Consider the following 19,188-nt stretch of genomic DNA (forward strand, 5'->3'; position numbering starts at 1 on the left):
TTTAGGGGCCACTCCGCTCCATCTGATTCAAAGATCGAAGCCGAAATTCCTTTAAGTGGTATATTCTTTATTGCAGCGCTGGATGCACGGGGGATCTCTCCACCTAACGTGCATACCCAAAGCGGAAAGCAGTCTTGAATTTATACAATCAATCTATCAATATTCTACAAGTGCCTATACATATTCATTACCTATCCTCACCTTCCCTCGCTTCTCATGCTAATTAGCCTTTTGGCACCTTGCGCCTGCGTAGAGCCTCCCAAGAATTGTGGGCAGGGGTATTTGGGACGTGGGCAGGGGTCTTTGGGAGGAAGACCCCGAGTCTTCCTCAGTGTACTTTTCACCTTTGGTCAGGAATCTGCTGAATTGGCATGTTTCTTAATTGCAAGAGCTGGTTGTTGCTAATTCTTCTGTTTGTTGTATCTTTATAATGAATTCCAATGTCCAGTTTTGAGATTTATAGTCCTTACGTTTGTTTCTCTGTCCGTCTGCCGCTTCCTTATCATGAGTTCCAGTGTCTTGTTTCGAGATATACAGTCCATGTCTGGGGATTGTCCTTGCCTCCCCAGTGCCTCCCCAATACCTCCTTAATCACATCCTCTAGTTTATAAAGTGGCCACCACTGATTACAATATTTGATAAGGGTTCTTTTACTCTCTATACCCTCTCACCCCACTATATCCCTCCAATGTGTTAGTACATATCGTAGGAGTCTTTTCCTCCGGATTTCTTTGCTTTGAACTTTTCCTATTGTAATCTACAGTGGTTAATATTCCACCGTTTTACTAGAAGCTCTTTACTAGACAATCCCAATCCCTCCAAAATCCACAATATACAGATACACAAGTAAAACCAGACCACTGTAAATTAACTGCCTGTAGACAATTACACTGAGGACATTTAAACCTGATGCGCCGATAATATGCCTGGGCAAATTTTGTTCCCTTAGACATACACCTCAATGGCAGTTTTTATATTTACATATTTACATATTAACATATGTATAAAAGAACACTTTAACAAAAATGCCCGGGCTTATATATATACAATATACAATGTGCAGTTATTATTCCAGTTAGAATTATTCCTCAGCAGCTTCAAACATTATACCAGTTACCATTAAAGCTCGCTTACCCTCCTCCTGTCTCTTTCTTAAAATCTTGGACGTCCCCAGAGTTAATGGGGACGGCCACATATTCCTAGTCACTGGTCCCTGAGCGCTAGAGTCAGAGTCACTATCAGAGTCTCCCCGGGGTTGCGGATTAGGAAGTCCGGGAGTCGGAGGGGCTGCAGGTGGGGGTGGTGGAATATAGGGAGGCTGTGGGGCTGGGATCTCTAATTCTCGGTTTTTCTTGTGCCTCCCATTCCCTCCTTTTTCTTTTAGAGGATATAAATTGGCTCAAGTTTCCGAGCTGATCCACAAATGTGCATATTCACTTTCTTCCAAACTAAAAGGTTCTTTTGAGTTTACATAAATATTTAGGGCCTGGCAAACCCAATCTTCAAAGGACCCAAATACGGGCCAGTAAAGGTGGTCTCCTCGAATCTGTTTACCACCCCAAACTTCAACACAATAATGTATCATTTTTACTTTATTCCTTCCCCGCCTAAAAGGGGAATCCTCCCAATTTTTAATCATTAATCCCGGGGTAACCTAACATCAGACGTTACCCTGCCCATGGGACCAGAAGGCTTACTCTTCTTCTGTCCCATCTTCTGGAGCGCCTTCACACACACACACAAATCGCTTCCCCCTTTTCGTGGCCCAGTCCCTCGCGGGATGTGGGAACCGCACTACCGAGGGGTCCACAATCGCTTCGTCCGCAATTGGACATCTCACAGCGACACGCTCCAGGATACCCAACCCCAACCGAACGGATCACCGGCCTATACTTACTCACTCCTGAGTCTTCGTTTGGTCTTCGTGCACAAAGATTACTAGGGGTTGCCAGCTTTATTTGCTTGCTGCCGAATTTAGGGTTCGTCGGTGAAGGATTTGAATGAAAGTAATCCTAGCGAAGGCCGCTGAAATCAGCGGGGCGCCCCCTCCGAAGGTCTTTCAATCAGATTGCCTTCATCCGAGTCACGGCACCAAATTTGTTATAAATTGCCCCCTTAATTAATTTTCAGAGAGCATTGCATTAATAATAGGAATTTATTGAGTAAGCAACAGCAAGCAAAACAGCGCTGGGCGGCCAGGGAGTCTCGGCTCTGCCAACGGCGCGCACCTCACCCCCGCCAGGGTCCCTTTTTATATTTTGGTAATTCTGGGATTACGCAGCACATCCTGGTATATTCTCCGACTGCGTGCACTGTTGCTAGGGGGTTGTCTCTGTCCCTCTGGTGGTCGTGAAGATGAAGGCCGTAGTCTTCCTCCGCGTTGTGGTTCAACTTCTTTTTTTATTTGGTCATGTTGGCCCAGCGTGAGACAGGAAGGCAGGATGTTGATACACTAGTTTAGCAACTTACCAGGAGATGGTTACATGAGCTTTGCAGCAGTGTCTTTGAACAAAAGAGGCAACTGAGATGCAGAAGGAGAGAAGGGGAGGGGGTTCTCTTTTTTGTTACATTAAGCAAAAGAATTTTCATAGTGTCTAGACAAGCATTATACAGCTCCTTACTTCAGCAGGGAGTTTTCACAACTCCCGTTCCTCAAACAGAACTCCTTGTTTTTATAATACAAAAGACAATGAACAAACATTTAATGTGTATTACAGTTCCCTGGAAACACTCCAATTCTGTGCAATTCAATTCCAAATGTCAAGTGACCTCAGTCCCCGAGCCACTCCCAGCCTGGAAGCCGAGCAGCGAGGCGGAACTACATCTCCCAGCGTGCCACGGAAGCTAGCGTGGCCGACTGCCAACCTGAGGACCACAACTCCCAGCGTGCTGCGGGGCAAGACACTCCCTGCCGCCCTCTGCTGGGACACCCCAGAGCCAGCGCGGCAGCCCCGTCGCGCGGTCCCTGCCATCAAAAAAGATCAAGAGAGGAGTGGGACAGAGGAAGGAGTAACAGTGGTAGCTGGACAGAGGAATTGCAGGGAATGCTACTGCAGGCATACAAACCTGGGTGCTGCAGTACAGTGCTTTTGTCATTGATGGGCAGTACCAGTTGTGGTTGCAATGCTGTGCAGGTTCAGTGCAAGCAGCAGTCACAAAGTCTCAGGAGAGCATAGAAGCACGAGGCGTGTGGGGCATAATGTCTCTCTCAGGGTTCCAGAGTAGAGTGCAAAGGTCTGAAATGGGTGAGTGGGGGTAACATGGCTACCCAACAGACACCCAGATGCCCAGACAAGCCCTGCGTGCCACTGTGTCGGCTCCTGAGCACCATGCACATGCCAGCAGTCTACAAAGCGTGCAGAGGCAAGTTAGCAGCAAGAAACTGATGCACAGGAGAGGATGTCCCTGTGCAGCCTGCACCCACCCCTCTCCCTGCCCTGCCAGCATTTGCAGTGTGGCACCATTCCACTCCCTCCCCACCCACCTTGACACTCCCACAACCCTGACCTATGGAAGGCTGCACTGAGCCCCTGGCTGCAGCATGCACATGTGAGTTCACTTCTTCCAGTATGCAAAAGGAAACATTTATTCAGGGCTTCTTTTAAACTTCAAAGTAGTACTGCATCTGGATGATGGGTTTGGAGGGATTATATTTTATATAAAACCCACGAGAAATAAATATCTGGTAGAAATAGGTAACAAAGTTCACGCTGTATACAGTTGTGCTATTTATCTACAGTTGTCAAAAATACAATGAAATTAGGTAAAAAAGGTTGCTTGGTCGAAACATTAATGAATAATTATGTGTTCCAAATGCATAGGAGTGGCAGAGTGATCAAACAAAGACAGTAAGTGTCTTAAAGCTTCAGAGCTTTCAAGAGCTGCCACGATCACATGACTAAAGAAAAGCTACCAAGTTTGTTCACCAAGACAGCTGTTCAAAGTAAAGACAGGGAAAAAAAAACTTACACTCTACCACCAGGCATCTTTGCTGGAGGGGAGGAAGAGGAGGAAAAGAATGCAGCAGATGTTTAAACTTCTCCTTATGGTATCTGTATGTTTTGAAGAAACCTCTCTGGCAGAAGCAAGGTCAGTTTGCAGATACTATCTAAGGAAACAGCAACAGACAGCAGCAAATAATGTGTGTCACGGATAGGATCACTTCATATTCATTGTACTGCACAATGACCAAGACCAATGATCCCGGAGATGAAAAACAAAATCTCTCTCCCCAAAGAGCACCCTGAAGCCTGAACATCTTCAATAAACATTTTAACCCTGAATTTTCTCACAATGTTCTCAGTTGGTATTTCTCTGAGGGAGAGGTAGGCTCTCATGGAGATACTTCATGCTCCCATGCTCTGAGAAGTCAGAAACATGATTGTCCCCTCTCAGTAACCACTTTGTAGTGAAGTAACCATTTTGTATTCTCACTGGTCCACGTGCATGGATACCAGAAGTACTAATTCCAACTTCAGCAACTGTAGAAAACACACAAGGTAAAGGCAGTTGATCCTCGGAAGATATTCAACTTTGTACTATATAGCTCTGCATCTTTATGTAGAAGCAGTCATTCAGTGCGATCTCCCTTCCTTCGCTCCTCCCCAAGTGTAAGAAGTGATTTTTATCTGTTCTGATTAGAGGAACTTAACTATTATAAATTGGAATGTTTATACTTGTCTGTTACAGCTTCACTTTTAGAGAGAAAAGTGAGCCAGAAAGGTACGCATGTCTTACGTATATCATGCATTCATCTGAGGGTTTACCCTTTGAACCATAAGAACTAAATTAGTCAAGATCGCAATCTTATGTCCTTTTTTTCCTTCCCTCTTCTTAAAGAGACCACTGCATGATCTTATAAAACCCTAATTACAATTTTTTTAGCACGCAGAGCACTGCGTGTTCAAGCCTACTACAGAGATTTCTAGTAGTTTCTACCTCAGGAATTAATGTTTCCCTTGTCTTCTGCAATTCCTAGTACGTGCACGTGTTTACTTAGGTAACTGATACTCAGTTTTGTTTCAGTCTTTCCTTCCTCCCACACTGCTGAGTGAGCAAACGGCTTTGTGGTGCTTAGCTGCCTGCACACCACAGGCACTTACCCGAGTCCAAATCTCTATCCATCAGAGAATTGGGTACTGGCATTCCAGAAAACACAAGCACTGTCCACATGCTGGAGGAAGAACTCCGCTGTTTTCTCTGAGAAAGAGGCAAAGCAGAAAATAGGATACAGAATGATCATGCAGTCCAACAGGCACAGCCTCATACTGTGAACAGATGCAATAGCAGAACTTTCACCTGCACAGACAGCATTTAACAGCCTGGATTAAAACATGTTCACACACACCTTCAGAGTACATTTAGCGCATAGACACAACTGTAAATATTACAAGGAGCTTGCAAAGACAAGAAGAAAGTGAAAAGATGTCTAATTCTTACTACAGTCTAGCCCTTGCAAACAGGGATAGTCGTATGACCGGGGAGAAGTGACAGCAGCCCCAAGCTACATTTTGCAGTCAGATGGTTAAACTACATGTTCAGCTGTAAGCTGCAAGTCAGTCACCCAGAGCAATGGGACGAATGCTAAAGATGAACTCTATCTCCAGTACACACCCAAGTAAATCGCTGGTGCACCAGGTAGTGGCTTACAGTATCAAAAGCAAGCCTTTCAGTACTACTCATTTAAGTTCTGCAGAAGGTGCAGAAAACAGATGCCTGCTTGAATCTCACATGGATGAGCCACAAATCAAAATGACCTTACTGTAGCTGACTCTCAGAAGTTTTAGGCTTGTATCGAGAGTCATCCTTTGGCTGGGAGCAGCTCTAGCTATGTTTTCAAGCAGCAGAGTGTTCAAACCTCATGCGGAGGAGTGGAAGAAGCACAGAGAGGCACATAGGAACAGAAGTTCACAGCATCAAAGGAGCAAGAAACTGGGAGCTAAGATACATGCAGCTTTTACACTACAGATGCGGAATGGGGAGATAAAGGACTGGAAGAGATTAAAAAATAAATAAATGCTTGTGGTCCTTGTTTGCAAGACTTAAAAGTGACATGGGAAGACAAAGTGTATATAGTCTGATCTTTCCCACAATCCCTATTCCCTCTATAGAAGCTCACCTCTTCCTCCTTCAGAGGCCTGAAGACAACTCCAGGATTCAGGAGACATTTCTGCAAAACTGTCTGACGTGGTAAGTCTGTACAATACAAGAACACAAAGCAGCCTGCCTGACAAGAACATGTGTTGACTTGCCGTTGGCCAGTTGCTCAAACACATGCCTTCACCTCCTGGAATAAGGGCACACAACATGTTTTCCTTGAATTAAGCACAACTATAGATAGATGTAGCTCATAGGGTTCCGGCTGATTATGCTTACTACAGAACCAAGATAAGAGAAACTACTGCAATGTAAGTAGTTATGCTAATAACAAGAGCCCGCAGTGAAACCAAAGCAGAAGCTTAAGGAAACAGATTAGGTCACAAACCATCCTCTGTGACAATAACATCCGTATGAGAACTTCGATACTTGTGGATATGTTCAACAGCCTCTTGTACACTATCCGCAACCTCAGTGCAGCACTCCAGATCCCCATATTCATCACGGAGAGATTTCACTTCTGAGTGGCTGAGTAAGAGGCAAACTTTGGGCCAGCATGAATCTTCACCTGCAATACCAGAAGTATACGTATTTTGTGCTGTAGATTTTACCAATGCATAACAGGTGAAAAGTGCAGCTTGTTGTTCTGGGTATAGCCAGGATGGAGTTAATTTTTTTCATAGCAGTCCCTATACTGCTATATATTGGATTTGCACTTTAAACAAACCGCTGTTCTGGCTGTTGCTAAACACTGCTCACCCGGTTTCAAGGCTTTCTCTTTTTCCCCCACAGTGAGAAGGTCAAGGGTGTTCTAAAAGATAGGAGAGGACATAACTACAACTGATTCAAACTGACGAAAGGGATAGTCTATGCCATATAATCATAGTCAGCAATATAAAATGAGGGAAGGGGAGTTTCGAGGAAGGTAGACATTGCTCACGACACTGATCTATTTGTGGCAGGTGGTGAGTGACTGTATTTTCATCACTTGTTTTGTTTTTCCCTTTCTTATTCCTCTTTCCTTTGCTAATTAAACTATATTCGTTCCAAACCATGAGCTTTCTTGCTCTTTCTCCTCCCACTTGAGAGCAGCAGGGAAAAGTGAGCAATGCGTTGACTGATGCTTAGCTGCTGGTCTGGGGTTAACCCACATTTGTGAGACTTGCAACAGGAACCGAGGGAATGGCATAGAGCTGTGGCAGGGGAGGGTCAGGCTGGATGTTAGGGAAAGGTTCTGCACCAAGAGGTGGCTGAGCACTGGAACAGGCTCCCAGGACAGTGGTCACAGCACTGAGCCTGCTGGAGTTCAAGGAGTGTTTGGGCAATGCTCTCAGATGTATGTCTGATTTCTGGGTGGTCCTGTGTGGAGCTAGGGGTTGATCTTGGTAATCCTTGTGAGTTCCTTGCAACTCAGGGTATTCTATGATACTTCAGATTTGCTGATTAGAATCCCTACCTTTGAAGGCTTTCAAGAAAGGTGCCTGTAAGATGGCATTTTCCTGTGCAACTATACATTTTGTTGATAATGAAACCCTGACCAGTATTTGTGTGTTTCCTGTTCTCAAGTCAGATTTGACAACAGTAACATCAAGTCCTCCCCACTGTATTAAGGGACAGGAGCTGTTGGGTGCTTGTGGAAATCTACCCGTTGTCACACAAAATCCATAAATTTACCCTTCACTTCCCCCCCCTAAAAAAAACATACTTCTCTTAGTATGACTTCTTTAACATCATCAAAACATGACCTGCCTATTTTACCATGTTTTCCTGCATGAATCACTGCTTATATACACTATTTGCCAAATGCAAATGCTATGTGAAAAATCCATGTTTTAAGTGTAATTTAAAGTACTTCACAAATATTTCTCTCCTGATGCATCTCTGCTATGAAACATTACGCATGTCAAAGCGATTATGTAGGATAGTGGCCTTTCACTGTTCCTGTGGAACAGTAGGAGGGGAAAATAATGGGCGGGAATAAAGGCAAGTGAGGCAAAACATTTAAACAACGTGGATGAAGCAGATTTGAGAAGGAGAAACATAACATGGGAAATGACTGAGGTAAGAAGGTAAATCAATAGATTTAATAAGAATAGTCTTTGGGTCCATGAGGTTGCCAGCCATTAAGTCAGAATTAAGAATAGTAGAGAAAGGGTTGTGGATATGCTCTTCCAAGGTAGAGAATGATTTTTTGCTACGTAAAAGGAAGTAGTTGTATCCCAGCATTGGCATGCACAGCCACCCCGAAGAAGCTGCTTTTAGATCATTTCCACTGAAAAGCTTAGGGTTTCATGGAGAAGCCGAGAAAGCTCTCCAGAAGTTCATCTAGGTGTACAAAGAGACAAGTGGGTAACGTTAAGTGTTATGTTATCATACAACTACATAGGGCTATGTCAGCAAGACCAAAGGCTCCTAAAATGAAAAAAGAAAAGTAAATAAAACAAAGACCAACACAAGTATACATGACTAACCTGTTCTACTCTCAACATGTCTATGATCTGATCAAACAACAGGGTTCTCAGCAAGTCTTGATGAATTAAGAGTGTTTCCAGAGCATTACAGGCAGCAGGATATTCACACTTTACTCTTAAACCTCAGTCAGAGACTCAAACAATTGGTTATATGTAACAAACATTTATGACAAAGACTTGAAGAGTATGTGAATTATTATTATCTATGGTTATTATTATAACCATACCACACATATTCCAAATGTGAAGTTCAGTTACACTCATGATATCCAAGTCCCCCTCTCACAGCTTACTTATTCACGCAACCTTCTCAATGCTGGCATCTGTGTCCACATACACATGACAGATCCCTTCACTGTGTCCCATCACTGGAATTCCCTTAGCAGCTTTCTGGATATTCCTGACTAGCTGGGATGAACCACGTGGAATGATTAGATCTATCAGCTTCTCCAAACAGCAGAGATCTACTTCCTCTCTTGTATTCACCTGTGAAAGTTGTGACACAAACAGTCAATGGCCTGAATTCTCAGGCTCTGCCTGTACTTTTTATACATGCCACAGCAAAAAAGTTGTTGATTTAATTCCAGACACTTACTAGTTGCACTGCATCTTTGACTCCATGAATTGAGAGTGCTTCTTGGGTCAGATGGTGAAGGATTTGATTGCTATATGCAGCCTCTTTCCCTCCTTTTAGTAGCAAGCCATTTCCACTAGCTATGGCCAAAGCAGACACCTGTCAGAACAGAATTAAAAAAATAAGAGAAAAAATAATCTGACTTCTCTGTGAGAATAACATCTGCAAAATAGAGTAAAAACAGGATTTTGAATTCTGCTAACTTACTCAATATTAATATATGGCACCAAGAAATTCTTCCAAGTCAGAACATGTAACTCCAGAAATGAAGTATCTTAACATTTCAGGAACAAACTTGAGCTTCAGGGTACTACTGGCAAAGGGAGACTGTAGTGAGTAAGTCAAAGGAAACCCTGAACATAGGCTCTGGCACAAATTTGGTAGCCGTATAAAACTATTTCAGATGCAAGAACTCTTATCCCTAATCATTCTGGCTGGAAGTAGCTAATAAACTCTTCCTATGAAGAACATTTTTGTTGTGCTGTCTTATACAGAAGCCTTTTATTTTATCGCACTAATTTCATGTTTATAACCAGAAGGTGACCTTGCCCTTGGTGGAGGGGAGTAGATGACCTTTAAGTTCCCTTCCAGGGAAGACCATTCTATGATTCTATGACACCTCCCACTAGACCAGATTGCTCAAAGCCCCATCCAACCTGGCCTTAAATACTTCCAGGGATGGGGCATCCACAACTTCCCCAAGCAGCCTGTTCCAGTGCCTCACCACCCTCATAGTACAGAATTTCTTCCTTTTATCTAATCTAAATCTACCCTTTTAGTTTAAAGCCATTACTCCCTGTCCTGTCATTACACTCCCTGACAAAAAGTCCCTAGCCAGCTTTCCTAAAGCCTGCTTTAGGTGCTGGAGTGCCACTATAAGGTCTCCTCAGAGCCCTCTCTTCTCTAGGCTAAACAACCCCAGTTCTCTCAGCCTGTCTTAATAGGAGAGGTCCTCCAGCCCTCATCAACTTCGTGGCCCTGCTCTGGACCTGCTCTAACACATTTATTTCTTATGTCGGAGTCCCCGGAGCTGAATGCAGCACTCCAGGTAGGGCCTCACAGGAGTGGAGTAGTTAGCGAGAATCACTTCCGTGGACCTTCTGGTCATACTTTTGATGTGGCTCAGGATACAGCCAGCTTTCTGGTTTGCAACTGCACATTGCTGGCTCATGTAGAGCTTTTCATCCATCAACGCTCCCAAGTCCTTCTCTGCAGGGCTGCTCTCAATCCACTCATCAGCCAGCCTGCATTCATTCTTGGGAGTGCCTTGATGATGGTGCTGAACCTTGCACTTCGCCTTCTTGAACTTCATGAGGTTCGCATGGGCCAACCTCTTAAGCATGTCAAGGTCAACTCAGACCAACTCCTTTTCCCTACTAGCGTCCTCTGGGTAAAAACAGTCACCATGTTTGATATTCTACCTCATCCTGCTGTCCACAATTTGAAAAGAAAACTGAAAAAATAGGCAATACTTCAGAAAGATACACTAAATGACAATGATCTAGGAACCTTGCCGTACCCAGATACTGCGTGTCTTTAACATATAAAACTAGACATTAAAATGCAATTTGATTGTATCTTGTTAAGAATCTGCCTCTCTGAAGATCAGCATCACAAAGGAAAGCTTCAGAGACAAGCTTATTTAAATAAAAAAATCCATTCCATAATGGGTTTCAAAACAGTTTGTTCCCTTTATATAATAGATCATGGCTATACTTCAGAATGATTGGATTTCTTGAAATCTATAGGAAGCAGTCTGTGAAATATGATCTCAGAACTTCGCCTTGTAAGTACTAGAGGCAAACATGCTATTTGTATATGCTCATTAGAAGCTAAACTGTTAGTCTGCAATTGTTTCACCTTTACTGTAACTCAAGACTGAACTCTGAGCACTGACTCAATTCCATGTATGCTATCTCCAGCTAGCTATCAGGCACACACTACTCCATGGAGAAGTCAAATATCCTCTGTAATTGCTTACCCGAACCAGTATGAGATGCAATAGTAAACTATTGAGGAAGCAACCTATCCTGTGCACTCAGAGTCCATCCTACTATCAGCTATAGCATGGGAGAGAAACCATATTATTCAGATGCAGAGCTATCAAAGATGATCCTCTGAAATTGCATTGGAGTACTTGAGGATGGGGGCTGGCAGGAAGAAAAGTAACTAACAAAACAAGTCATCCTAAGTCGGTAAAAAAAAAAAAAAAAAAAGGGAAAAAAAAAAAGGTCAGGGGTGGGAAGCCAGTAAGAATCTGCCTGATAAAATGTTTACAAGTAAGATAAAGAAGAGAGGAGAAGGGGAGAGATTGGCTATGCAAGGCAAGAGACCCAGGAAGCAAAGGTTGGAGTCTAGGAACGCAGACTAGAATTTGATAATGAAACATACTGGTTTTCTATGAAGAACAAATCTAGTAGCAAGGAAGTAACAATGGCAGACAAGGGAGACTAGTGCCTTTTCCTTTCACATGAACTTTGCCTAGAGTATACTCCCCTTCAGTATGAAATGAGGACAAACACAACATTCAGTTATGAAATATGAAGCTGCCCTTTGGCAGTCTCTTTTTAAGTGCCCATACCCATCCCTTGCTCCTCAAACACTTATATGTCAGAGAAATGCTCAGTCTTGCTAAAAATACCAGCAGTAAGAGCCTAGACTTACCTTTCCACAAGGGAGTAAAAGCTATCACTCTGCCTCAGTGCAAATATGCAGTATCAGTATGGGACAGACCACTCAAAGCCTAGAGCTTCTACTTTGTGCTAATTTTTTTTTTTAGCATATATTCTTAACAGTTGTGGTTTGTTATTAATAATCTATATTAAACATTTGAGGTTTAATCATAGCCTGCAGTTCAGCTGTACTAGGCATGGACAGGAAAGTGCTCATTGGTAGGAACCTCGAGAGTTGCAAGTTAAGCAGGGAACCTATGTTATAAGACACATGCAGAAACTGCACCACCTGAATGTAAGATAACTCCTCATCTATGTTGGGTATCAAAAACCAACGCTGAGTAACTCTCAACATTGCAGAAGCAAGTCCCAAGAATGTGTCCATGGAAAAAAAAATTGGGATGACAACAGAACTCATTTCAGAATAATACAAGCAAAAAGTCTTTTGAGGCAAGACTTCTTGCAGCCTTCCAATAACTCACCAATAGAAATACACTTTTGTTATCAAATTATCTCTCTGCCCTCCTCACATACCTGTGGAAGACCGTCAGGACGGGACTCAAAAAAAATCACAAGAAGGACCCCAACAGGCACTGTCACCTGCTCCAACTCTAGATCTTTTGCTGTTCATGTTCTCCGAACTATGCACCCGATGCTGTCTCCTGTGAAGATGCTGCAATCTGACATAGCCCAATAGCCAAGCTGTTCAGCTTTGATGTAGACAGACTTAGACGTTTCAACAAAGGAAGTGCCAATCTTCCTAGAAGAAAGAAAAAATTGTGCTCGAGATAGATTTATCTGTCTAGTTTCAAAAGTGACCTAATGGTCAAACTAGGAAAAAAAAGCAGCTGTTTCCCACACCACAGCAAGAAACCTACCTAAAATGAACAATGTAAAGCATTAAGTTTAGTAGCTACAATAAAACGGCTCAAATTTGACAACTATTTCACATATTTGTGAATCATTTAGGTGTATCACATATACACCTAATATGATAGGAATGATTTGCATATGAAGTAACATCCACAAAGACAAAGTTTGTCCTATTTCTAGTACCGTTACACAACCGTGTACCTGAATTTCTTACAAATTTCTACCCTTGCGATATTCCTGGAAGGTTTGGGCAGTAATTGCCTCTTTCTATTTCACAGATAGAAATCCCAAAGAGCAGAGGAACACATAGCATTTCAAATTGGGCAAGAGCTGCCAGAGTTTTCTAGTCTGAACACATTCAGGTAGGAAGTTTACTCGGAAATGTCCCTCCAGGCATTCTCCTCAGTAAAAAATAGTTGCCATATGTCTTTTACTGAACATTAAAATTTGTGATGTGCCAGTTCCACACATTTTCTAACCTAAGACCAGCTTCCTGATGCACCACTCTAACAAAAAAGAATGGATTTAGTCTATGCTGCCTGAACTGTACTTTCCTCAGTCAGAAGGTAATGTGGTTCTTTCCGGAAAGCATCATTTTTAAGTACCAACCTTCCCCACAGGGGCCAAACATTACATTAACCAGCCCAGGAGAATATTCATGCCATTTCATGCATGACAATAACAGGGAAGATACTTGCTATATTTAATTTCTAAAGTGAGCCTCCTTTGGCAAAAGACAACAGTATTTTATTTTTATTTTTTTAAACAATGCTGTGGGTTGCTGCTTTCAAAGGCCTCTCTCTCTGTCTTCTCTGATGAAAACATCTCTTATGTAATTATGGAAGCTGCAGCTGTTTACACTGACAAGCTCTCAAAGTCCTGGGTTCCCTAATCTGTGACAGCCATAATAGCCAATTGCAGGTGACGGAGTATTCTAGTTCTACTCATTTCCTTTGAGGCCCAGAAAAGCTCATGACAACAGGTGTTCCGTGAAAGGACCCGGAATATTACCTTTATTTTCAGCTTCTTCTAAGTCCTTTTTGCTTGCCAAGGACATTTCTTTTCTCTGATCAGTTAATAAGTCAGCGAGACAATAAAAAATCTCTGCTCTCCGAAAGAGAAAAGTTTCTGAACTGCATTCTTATATGAAGTCCATGGTGTTTGACATCTGGCTCACTTCAGCTCATTCCTACTGACACATCTTCTTACTGTCTTGATGCCCTGAATACTTGGAACCAGCTGATTTTTTCCAGGACCCATTTGTGTTATAAACCTGTATTTTAAAACTTGCCACATGTTCACAGCCTTTAAGAGTGAGGACATACTGTTCTCTCACCTGCTCAGGCTGCAGAGCTGCCAGGGTCCTGCCACCAGCTTGAGACATTTCACCCTGCTGCTCCACTGTAGGGGCCTGCCAAAACAAACAACCAACCAACCACAAGACATGCAGACAAAGGTTACAGCCCATGTGGAAGGAAATGAACACTAACCTTTCAACTTCCAACTCCTTACTCAAAGCAGGAAAACAGGTATGGTCTTAAGAGACATATCAAAGAAATTTACTGTATGCCAGAACAGGAAAATCTCTATCAGATACCAAAATGCTGCCGTGGTCGCCGAGCATAGCCCTTTTCAAGGCATCACAGAGATTCAGTAAGATCATCCATGTCATAGGGAACAAACAAGTATACAACTTGTATCAAAAAGACTTGACAAAGAGCAAAAGAATACAGGGACGGCTAAATCTCAGGGTGTAAGGAGGCTACTGAAAACAGGGAGGCATCCTTTGAAAAAGTTTAATTATATAACTACTGAAAAGAGAAAAGATTGCAAAATAATATGGGAATGTACAAACAATATGGGAAGCCAAAACCAGCCTGAGTAACAGCTTGCAGAATAGCTGCTCTCTCTCCGCTCTGTGTACATTGAAGGGCTTCTACAGGAGAAAGGTTTTTTTTCTTAGCATGGATGTCAAAGAATCCATCTCAAACTGAAATGATACCAAACAAGTTTTGAAACAGAAACAGAAGTAACAAGTCATAAGGCTCAGGCAGCATTTCACTAAGGAGTTCTCAAGGAGCTCATGGATAAGCTATGTTTTCACTTTTAACTCTCTTGAAATTGTCTGTAGAACAGATAACTTGAAACGTGACTAATATGCCTGGACTTCTATTTAAGAAGTATCCTACAGAAATTGCCAGAGCAGGAATTCCCATGTTAAGGAAAATAAAAGGAGGTAATAGTGGGAAGCGTAAGAAAAGAACTAGTGGACACTTGATTAATAAGACTTAATGAAGGACTGTTAAAACAGCTTTTTAAAGCGAGGTCACGTGTTATAACGTGGAGTGTATTTTTGTGTTCTTTGAACACAAAAGGGGTGTTGGACCAGGTGACCTCTGGAGGTCCTTCCAACCTCAACCAGCCTGTGATTCCTTTGCAGCCACTATGCAACAAAATAGCAACTACAATTCATAGCAGATAAACATAAAGCAATGCAGAGGCAAAAGGGGAAATCAGGCCTTCGTACTACACACAATCCTATGAAAACATAACTTCAATGCTCATTAGCATTGAACAGCAACTTCCCTGTTTAACCTTTTGGAAAAGGCCTAGGAAAGGCAACAAAAAGCATCACCAATCTAATCAAAACTCAAAGGTAGCCTTGCTATCTCATAAACTGAAGGTTCATTTGCATCTTGGATGCTACACAAAATTATATTTTTGCCCACCTTCAAAAGGTCACAGTAGAATAAAAACAGTTTCAGCCAAGAGAAACAGGGATCGCCAAATGTTTGGAACAGTTTCTGTAGAAAAGGACTAAGAAAAAACCTTTTTCACGTGAAAAAGAGATGAGGGAAAAGACAACGTCTCATGTCATAGACGTTGAACAGAGATTGATAACCCATGTTCTCTTTCCATACAGAAGGTGGGGGCATCAAAAGCTAGCAGGAAGCAAATTTCACTCCTCCTGCCCACAAGCACACACAAAATAAAGGAAGCAGTTCTTCACATAGTGAAGCTAGCTCCAGAGTTTACACACAATACCTAGTTAAGGCTCGTGACTCCTGTGACCCATGGATGCTAAGTGTTTACATGGGTTCAAAGGATATGACCAATTTTTACAAGAAATCCATTAAGCATTTTTATGCTCAAAGGCATTTGCTTGTCTTAAAGTGCAAGTCACAAGTAGCATTCTATACTTGTTCTATTCTGCTAGGATCACAGATCTTTGGTCTGACTTCCTGTGGCCACTGTTACATTGTCACAGCAACACAGAGGCAGGAAAACATTCCTACATATAGAAACAAATGACTGAGTCATAAAAAGAATTTATGATAAAAAAAATTAAACTGCACACTTAGTTCAGCAGTACATTCTATATGAACACTGTGAAATCTGTTCATCTGATTTGTGTCAATATAGAACAATGCTAGGTCCACATGATGAAATGTGACCTTCTCTCTTACATACCCTTGTATAACCACAAGTCTAAGAGAAACAGAGTGGTTAATGTATATACTTCCTGTACCTTGCAAAAGAATGGTCTAGCAATTCGTGTCAGTAGAGTGTTTGGAGGGTAAACCTTGAGACTCGGGTCTAGGGGATAAGAGAACAAAGGAGTTTTCAAAAACTGCTGACTTTTGCATGGGGCGCTGCACGGGTCTCTGATATCCGAGCTAAGAGATCACCAAATTAAGGGGGGGGGGGGGGGGGGGGGGGGGCGGAAGCTGAAGAACAACCAAAGGATAAAGCCTGGGGGGAAGACTACGAGCCCTCAGTACGAGCGACCCCCAGAGGGACCACCGGAGACTGATACGCATGCGTCTGTGGGATGATTCGGTTCCTGGGAAACTAATTATAATAACCCTGCCTTTTCCAAAAGTGGTGCTGAATATGTATTAGCCTAGGAGCATAAAAACCAGCCACCTGATGTAATAGGTGTGCGTCTTGGTGTAGTGGACACTCCCGGCGCACCCAGCGCTGTTTGCTTGCCTCTGTTCATTTAATAAATTGTAAACTTTAATTGCAATCCTATTTGGGACTCAGTCATTTATTACAATTGGGGGCTCACCTGGGATGGCTTTGGTTCCTGAGTTCTGATTTGATCTAGGAGAGGCGCCACACCATTTGGTGGCTCCTGTCCGAGTCTTGTCTGGAATAACACCATCTTGAACCTGAATAAAGGCAAGCAAAGTTATTAATATTTTTTTATGAGCTCCCTTGACAGCTGCAGCACTATATTTTGCCTGTAATTCTGTGCGTGAAGGTCCGAACGAAGACGACGGAGTTGTAAGTGTTTAAGGAGCATACCATTTGGTTGGGTGGGATTCGGTTGCCTGTGTGTGTAAGTTCCATCTCAGTCACACTCTTAGTTCCGAAGTGAGTGTGGAGGTCTTCTAACCATGGTTCCAATCTCCAGTGAGGGACTTGGCCGGTGAAGGACCAAAGCGATTCCTATAGGATTTGTGGGTGGGTGATAGGTCCTAAACCCTCTGCAAGACACTCTTACTAAGGTAACCAAGGGCTGTAGGGATTGCCATAGTAAAATTCCCAGATGGGTCAGACAGAATTGAAGACCAAGGACCAGAAGAAAGGGAGCAAATTTCCAGACATACCACCAGAAAGTCCATTAGGAATAACGGTTAGAAACTGGAACGAGAGGGGCCCCAGAAAATGAAAGAGTAAATTAAAAATGGCCCAGTATTATATGATAGAATGACCCAAAGAAGCCCACCCGCCGCCTCGCCCCGTCCTGATCCGGCCCAGCCCGCCCCGGGGCGCCACTAACCACCAACCTCGCTGCTGCACGGCCTGGCCCGACAGCTTCCGCCCATAGTGCCGGCAAGCCCTGCATGCCGCTTCCGCCCTGGGTTCGTCCGAACCAATCACGAAGCGCTTCCGCCCTCAGCGAAGGCATGCCCTGACATGACTTCCGCCCTCGACTCCCAGCCAAAAAGAAAGTGCTTCCGCCCCGATTGAAGGCATGCCTTCAATCACTGCCATCACTTCCGTCCTCGGTTCCCTTCCGCTCACAAAGCCGCTTCCGCCCACAGTGTCCATCGAATAGACCTGGCAGCTGCCCCCCCCCCCCCCCTCCCCCCCCAAAAAAGGGCGGGGAGGAGACGTGACAGCATCTGCCCTATAATCCAGCAAAAATCATAAGAGACCTAGAACAGCAGAGCAAACACACAAAGTAACACTGACATCCTGTCCATAAACACGCTATAACGATCACTCCCCTGAGAAAGAACTGCATGCAATACAGGCATCTGGTACTACATTAGTTTATTCTAAGAGATCCTACTAGTTGTTACCTCAAAAAGATGCGCGTACCGCTCTCTACTTGGAAACGCATCAGTCCATAGACTCTGACCCACCTGAAGAACCCTGCAACTGACTGAAGGAAAAATCAAAGCACTTACCCCAAAGAGCAGCCCAGGCAGAAGGAGCTCTCTTAATGCACACCTGGGGCTCATCTACCATTTGGCCCCATCCAGCACCCAAACCCAATCACCTGGGAAAGGGGAGGGGAAAGCACAAGAAAGTAGAAAGAGAACAGAAGGAGCAGCAGCTTTAGTGTTTTTTTTTTTTTTTTTAATTATTATTATTATTATTTTTTTAAATCTTGTTTAGCTCAACAGCAAGCAGAGTGCAGACGAGAACTCTGTGCTTTTGCTGCACGCCCCGCCCCGCCGCCTGCAGTTCTCCATTTCCACCAGCAGGCGGCAGGGTCTCGCAGGGGTTGCCCCCAGCACGTCTGGGGTTCTGCCGGGGTTCCATTGCGCGGGTGTGCCGAGGCTCCCAGACTCTCCTCTGGGATCCCCGGCCCAAGACCCAACCCCAGACGGTTGACCCCAGACCCTCAAGCCCAAACCCTCGACCCCAAGCCCCAATACCAAACCATCAACCCCGGACCCTCAAGTCCAGACACTTGACCCAGACCCAGAGGCACCCCGAGGCCCGTACAGGAGCCCTGGACCCCAGAGCAGACCATGAGACCTGACTCCAAGCAATGACCACAAATTCCAACACTGAGTCCCCACTCCCGAGATGGCCCCAACCCCAGAGCTGACTCCAATCCCTGACCCTTGTAATGGACCCAAACCCCCAACCTCAGACCCAGAGCTAAGCCTGAGCCACAAACCTGAGCCCCAAACCCAGACCCTCAATCCCGGACCCTTGACCCCAGAGCCCCTGACCCCGAGACCCAGACATGTATCTGAGCCCCAGACCTGGGACCCAATCCTGACCTCCATACCCGGAACTGGGCCCGATACCCATACCCATACATGGGCCCGAGCCCTGGACCCGGACTTGACCCCGAGCCCTGGATTTACCCAAATCTGACCCCAAGCCCCAGCCCCTGACCCTTGACCCTAATCCTTTGACCTTGAGCCCTGGACCCAAGCCCTGACCCTGAGCCTTTGACCCTGAGTCCCAA

The 19,188-nt window shown here is 44.0% G+C and overlaps 1 pseudogene across 1 annotated transcript; it reads right to left on the reverse strand.

Moving 5' to 3' along the window:
* Positions 1 to 4,133: 4,133 nt before the first annotated feature.
* On the reverse strand, positions 4,134 to 17,601 carry LOC311207377 (delta-1-pyrroline-5-carboxylate synthase-like; annotated as a pseudogene). The gene is made up of 11 exons (XR_014619365.1): positions 17,543 to 17,601; positions 16,819 to 16,921; positions 14,072 to 14,157; positions 13,758 to 13,855; positions 12,408 to 12,633; positions 9,163 to 9,300; positions 8,869 to 9,053; positions 8,568 to 8,682; positions 6,485 to 6,664; positions 5,103 to 5,199; positions 4,134 to 4,481 (listed from the first exon to the last, which is right to left on the reverse strand). The product of XR_014619365.1 is annotated as a delta-1-pyrroline-5-carboxylate synthase-like (transcript).
* Positions 17,602 to 19,188: the final 1,587 nt, after the last annotated feature.

Source organism: Netta rufina (genome assembly GCF_964035555.1).
Source record: "Netta rufina genome assembly, chromosome: 3".
NCBI lineage: Eukaryota > Metazoa > Chordata > Aves > Anseriformes > Anatidae > Netta > Netta rufina.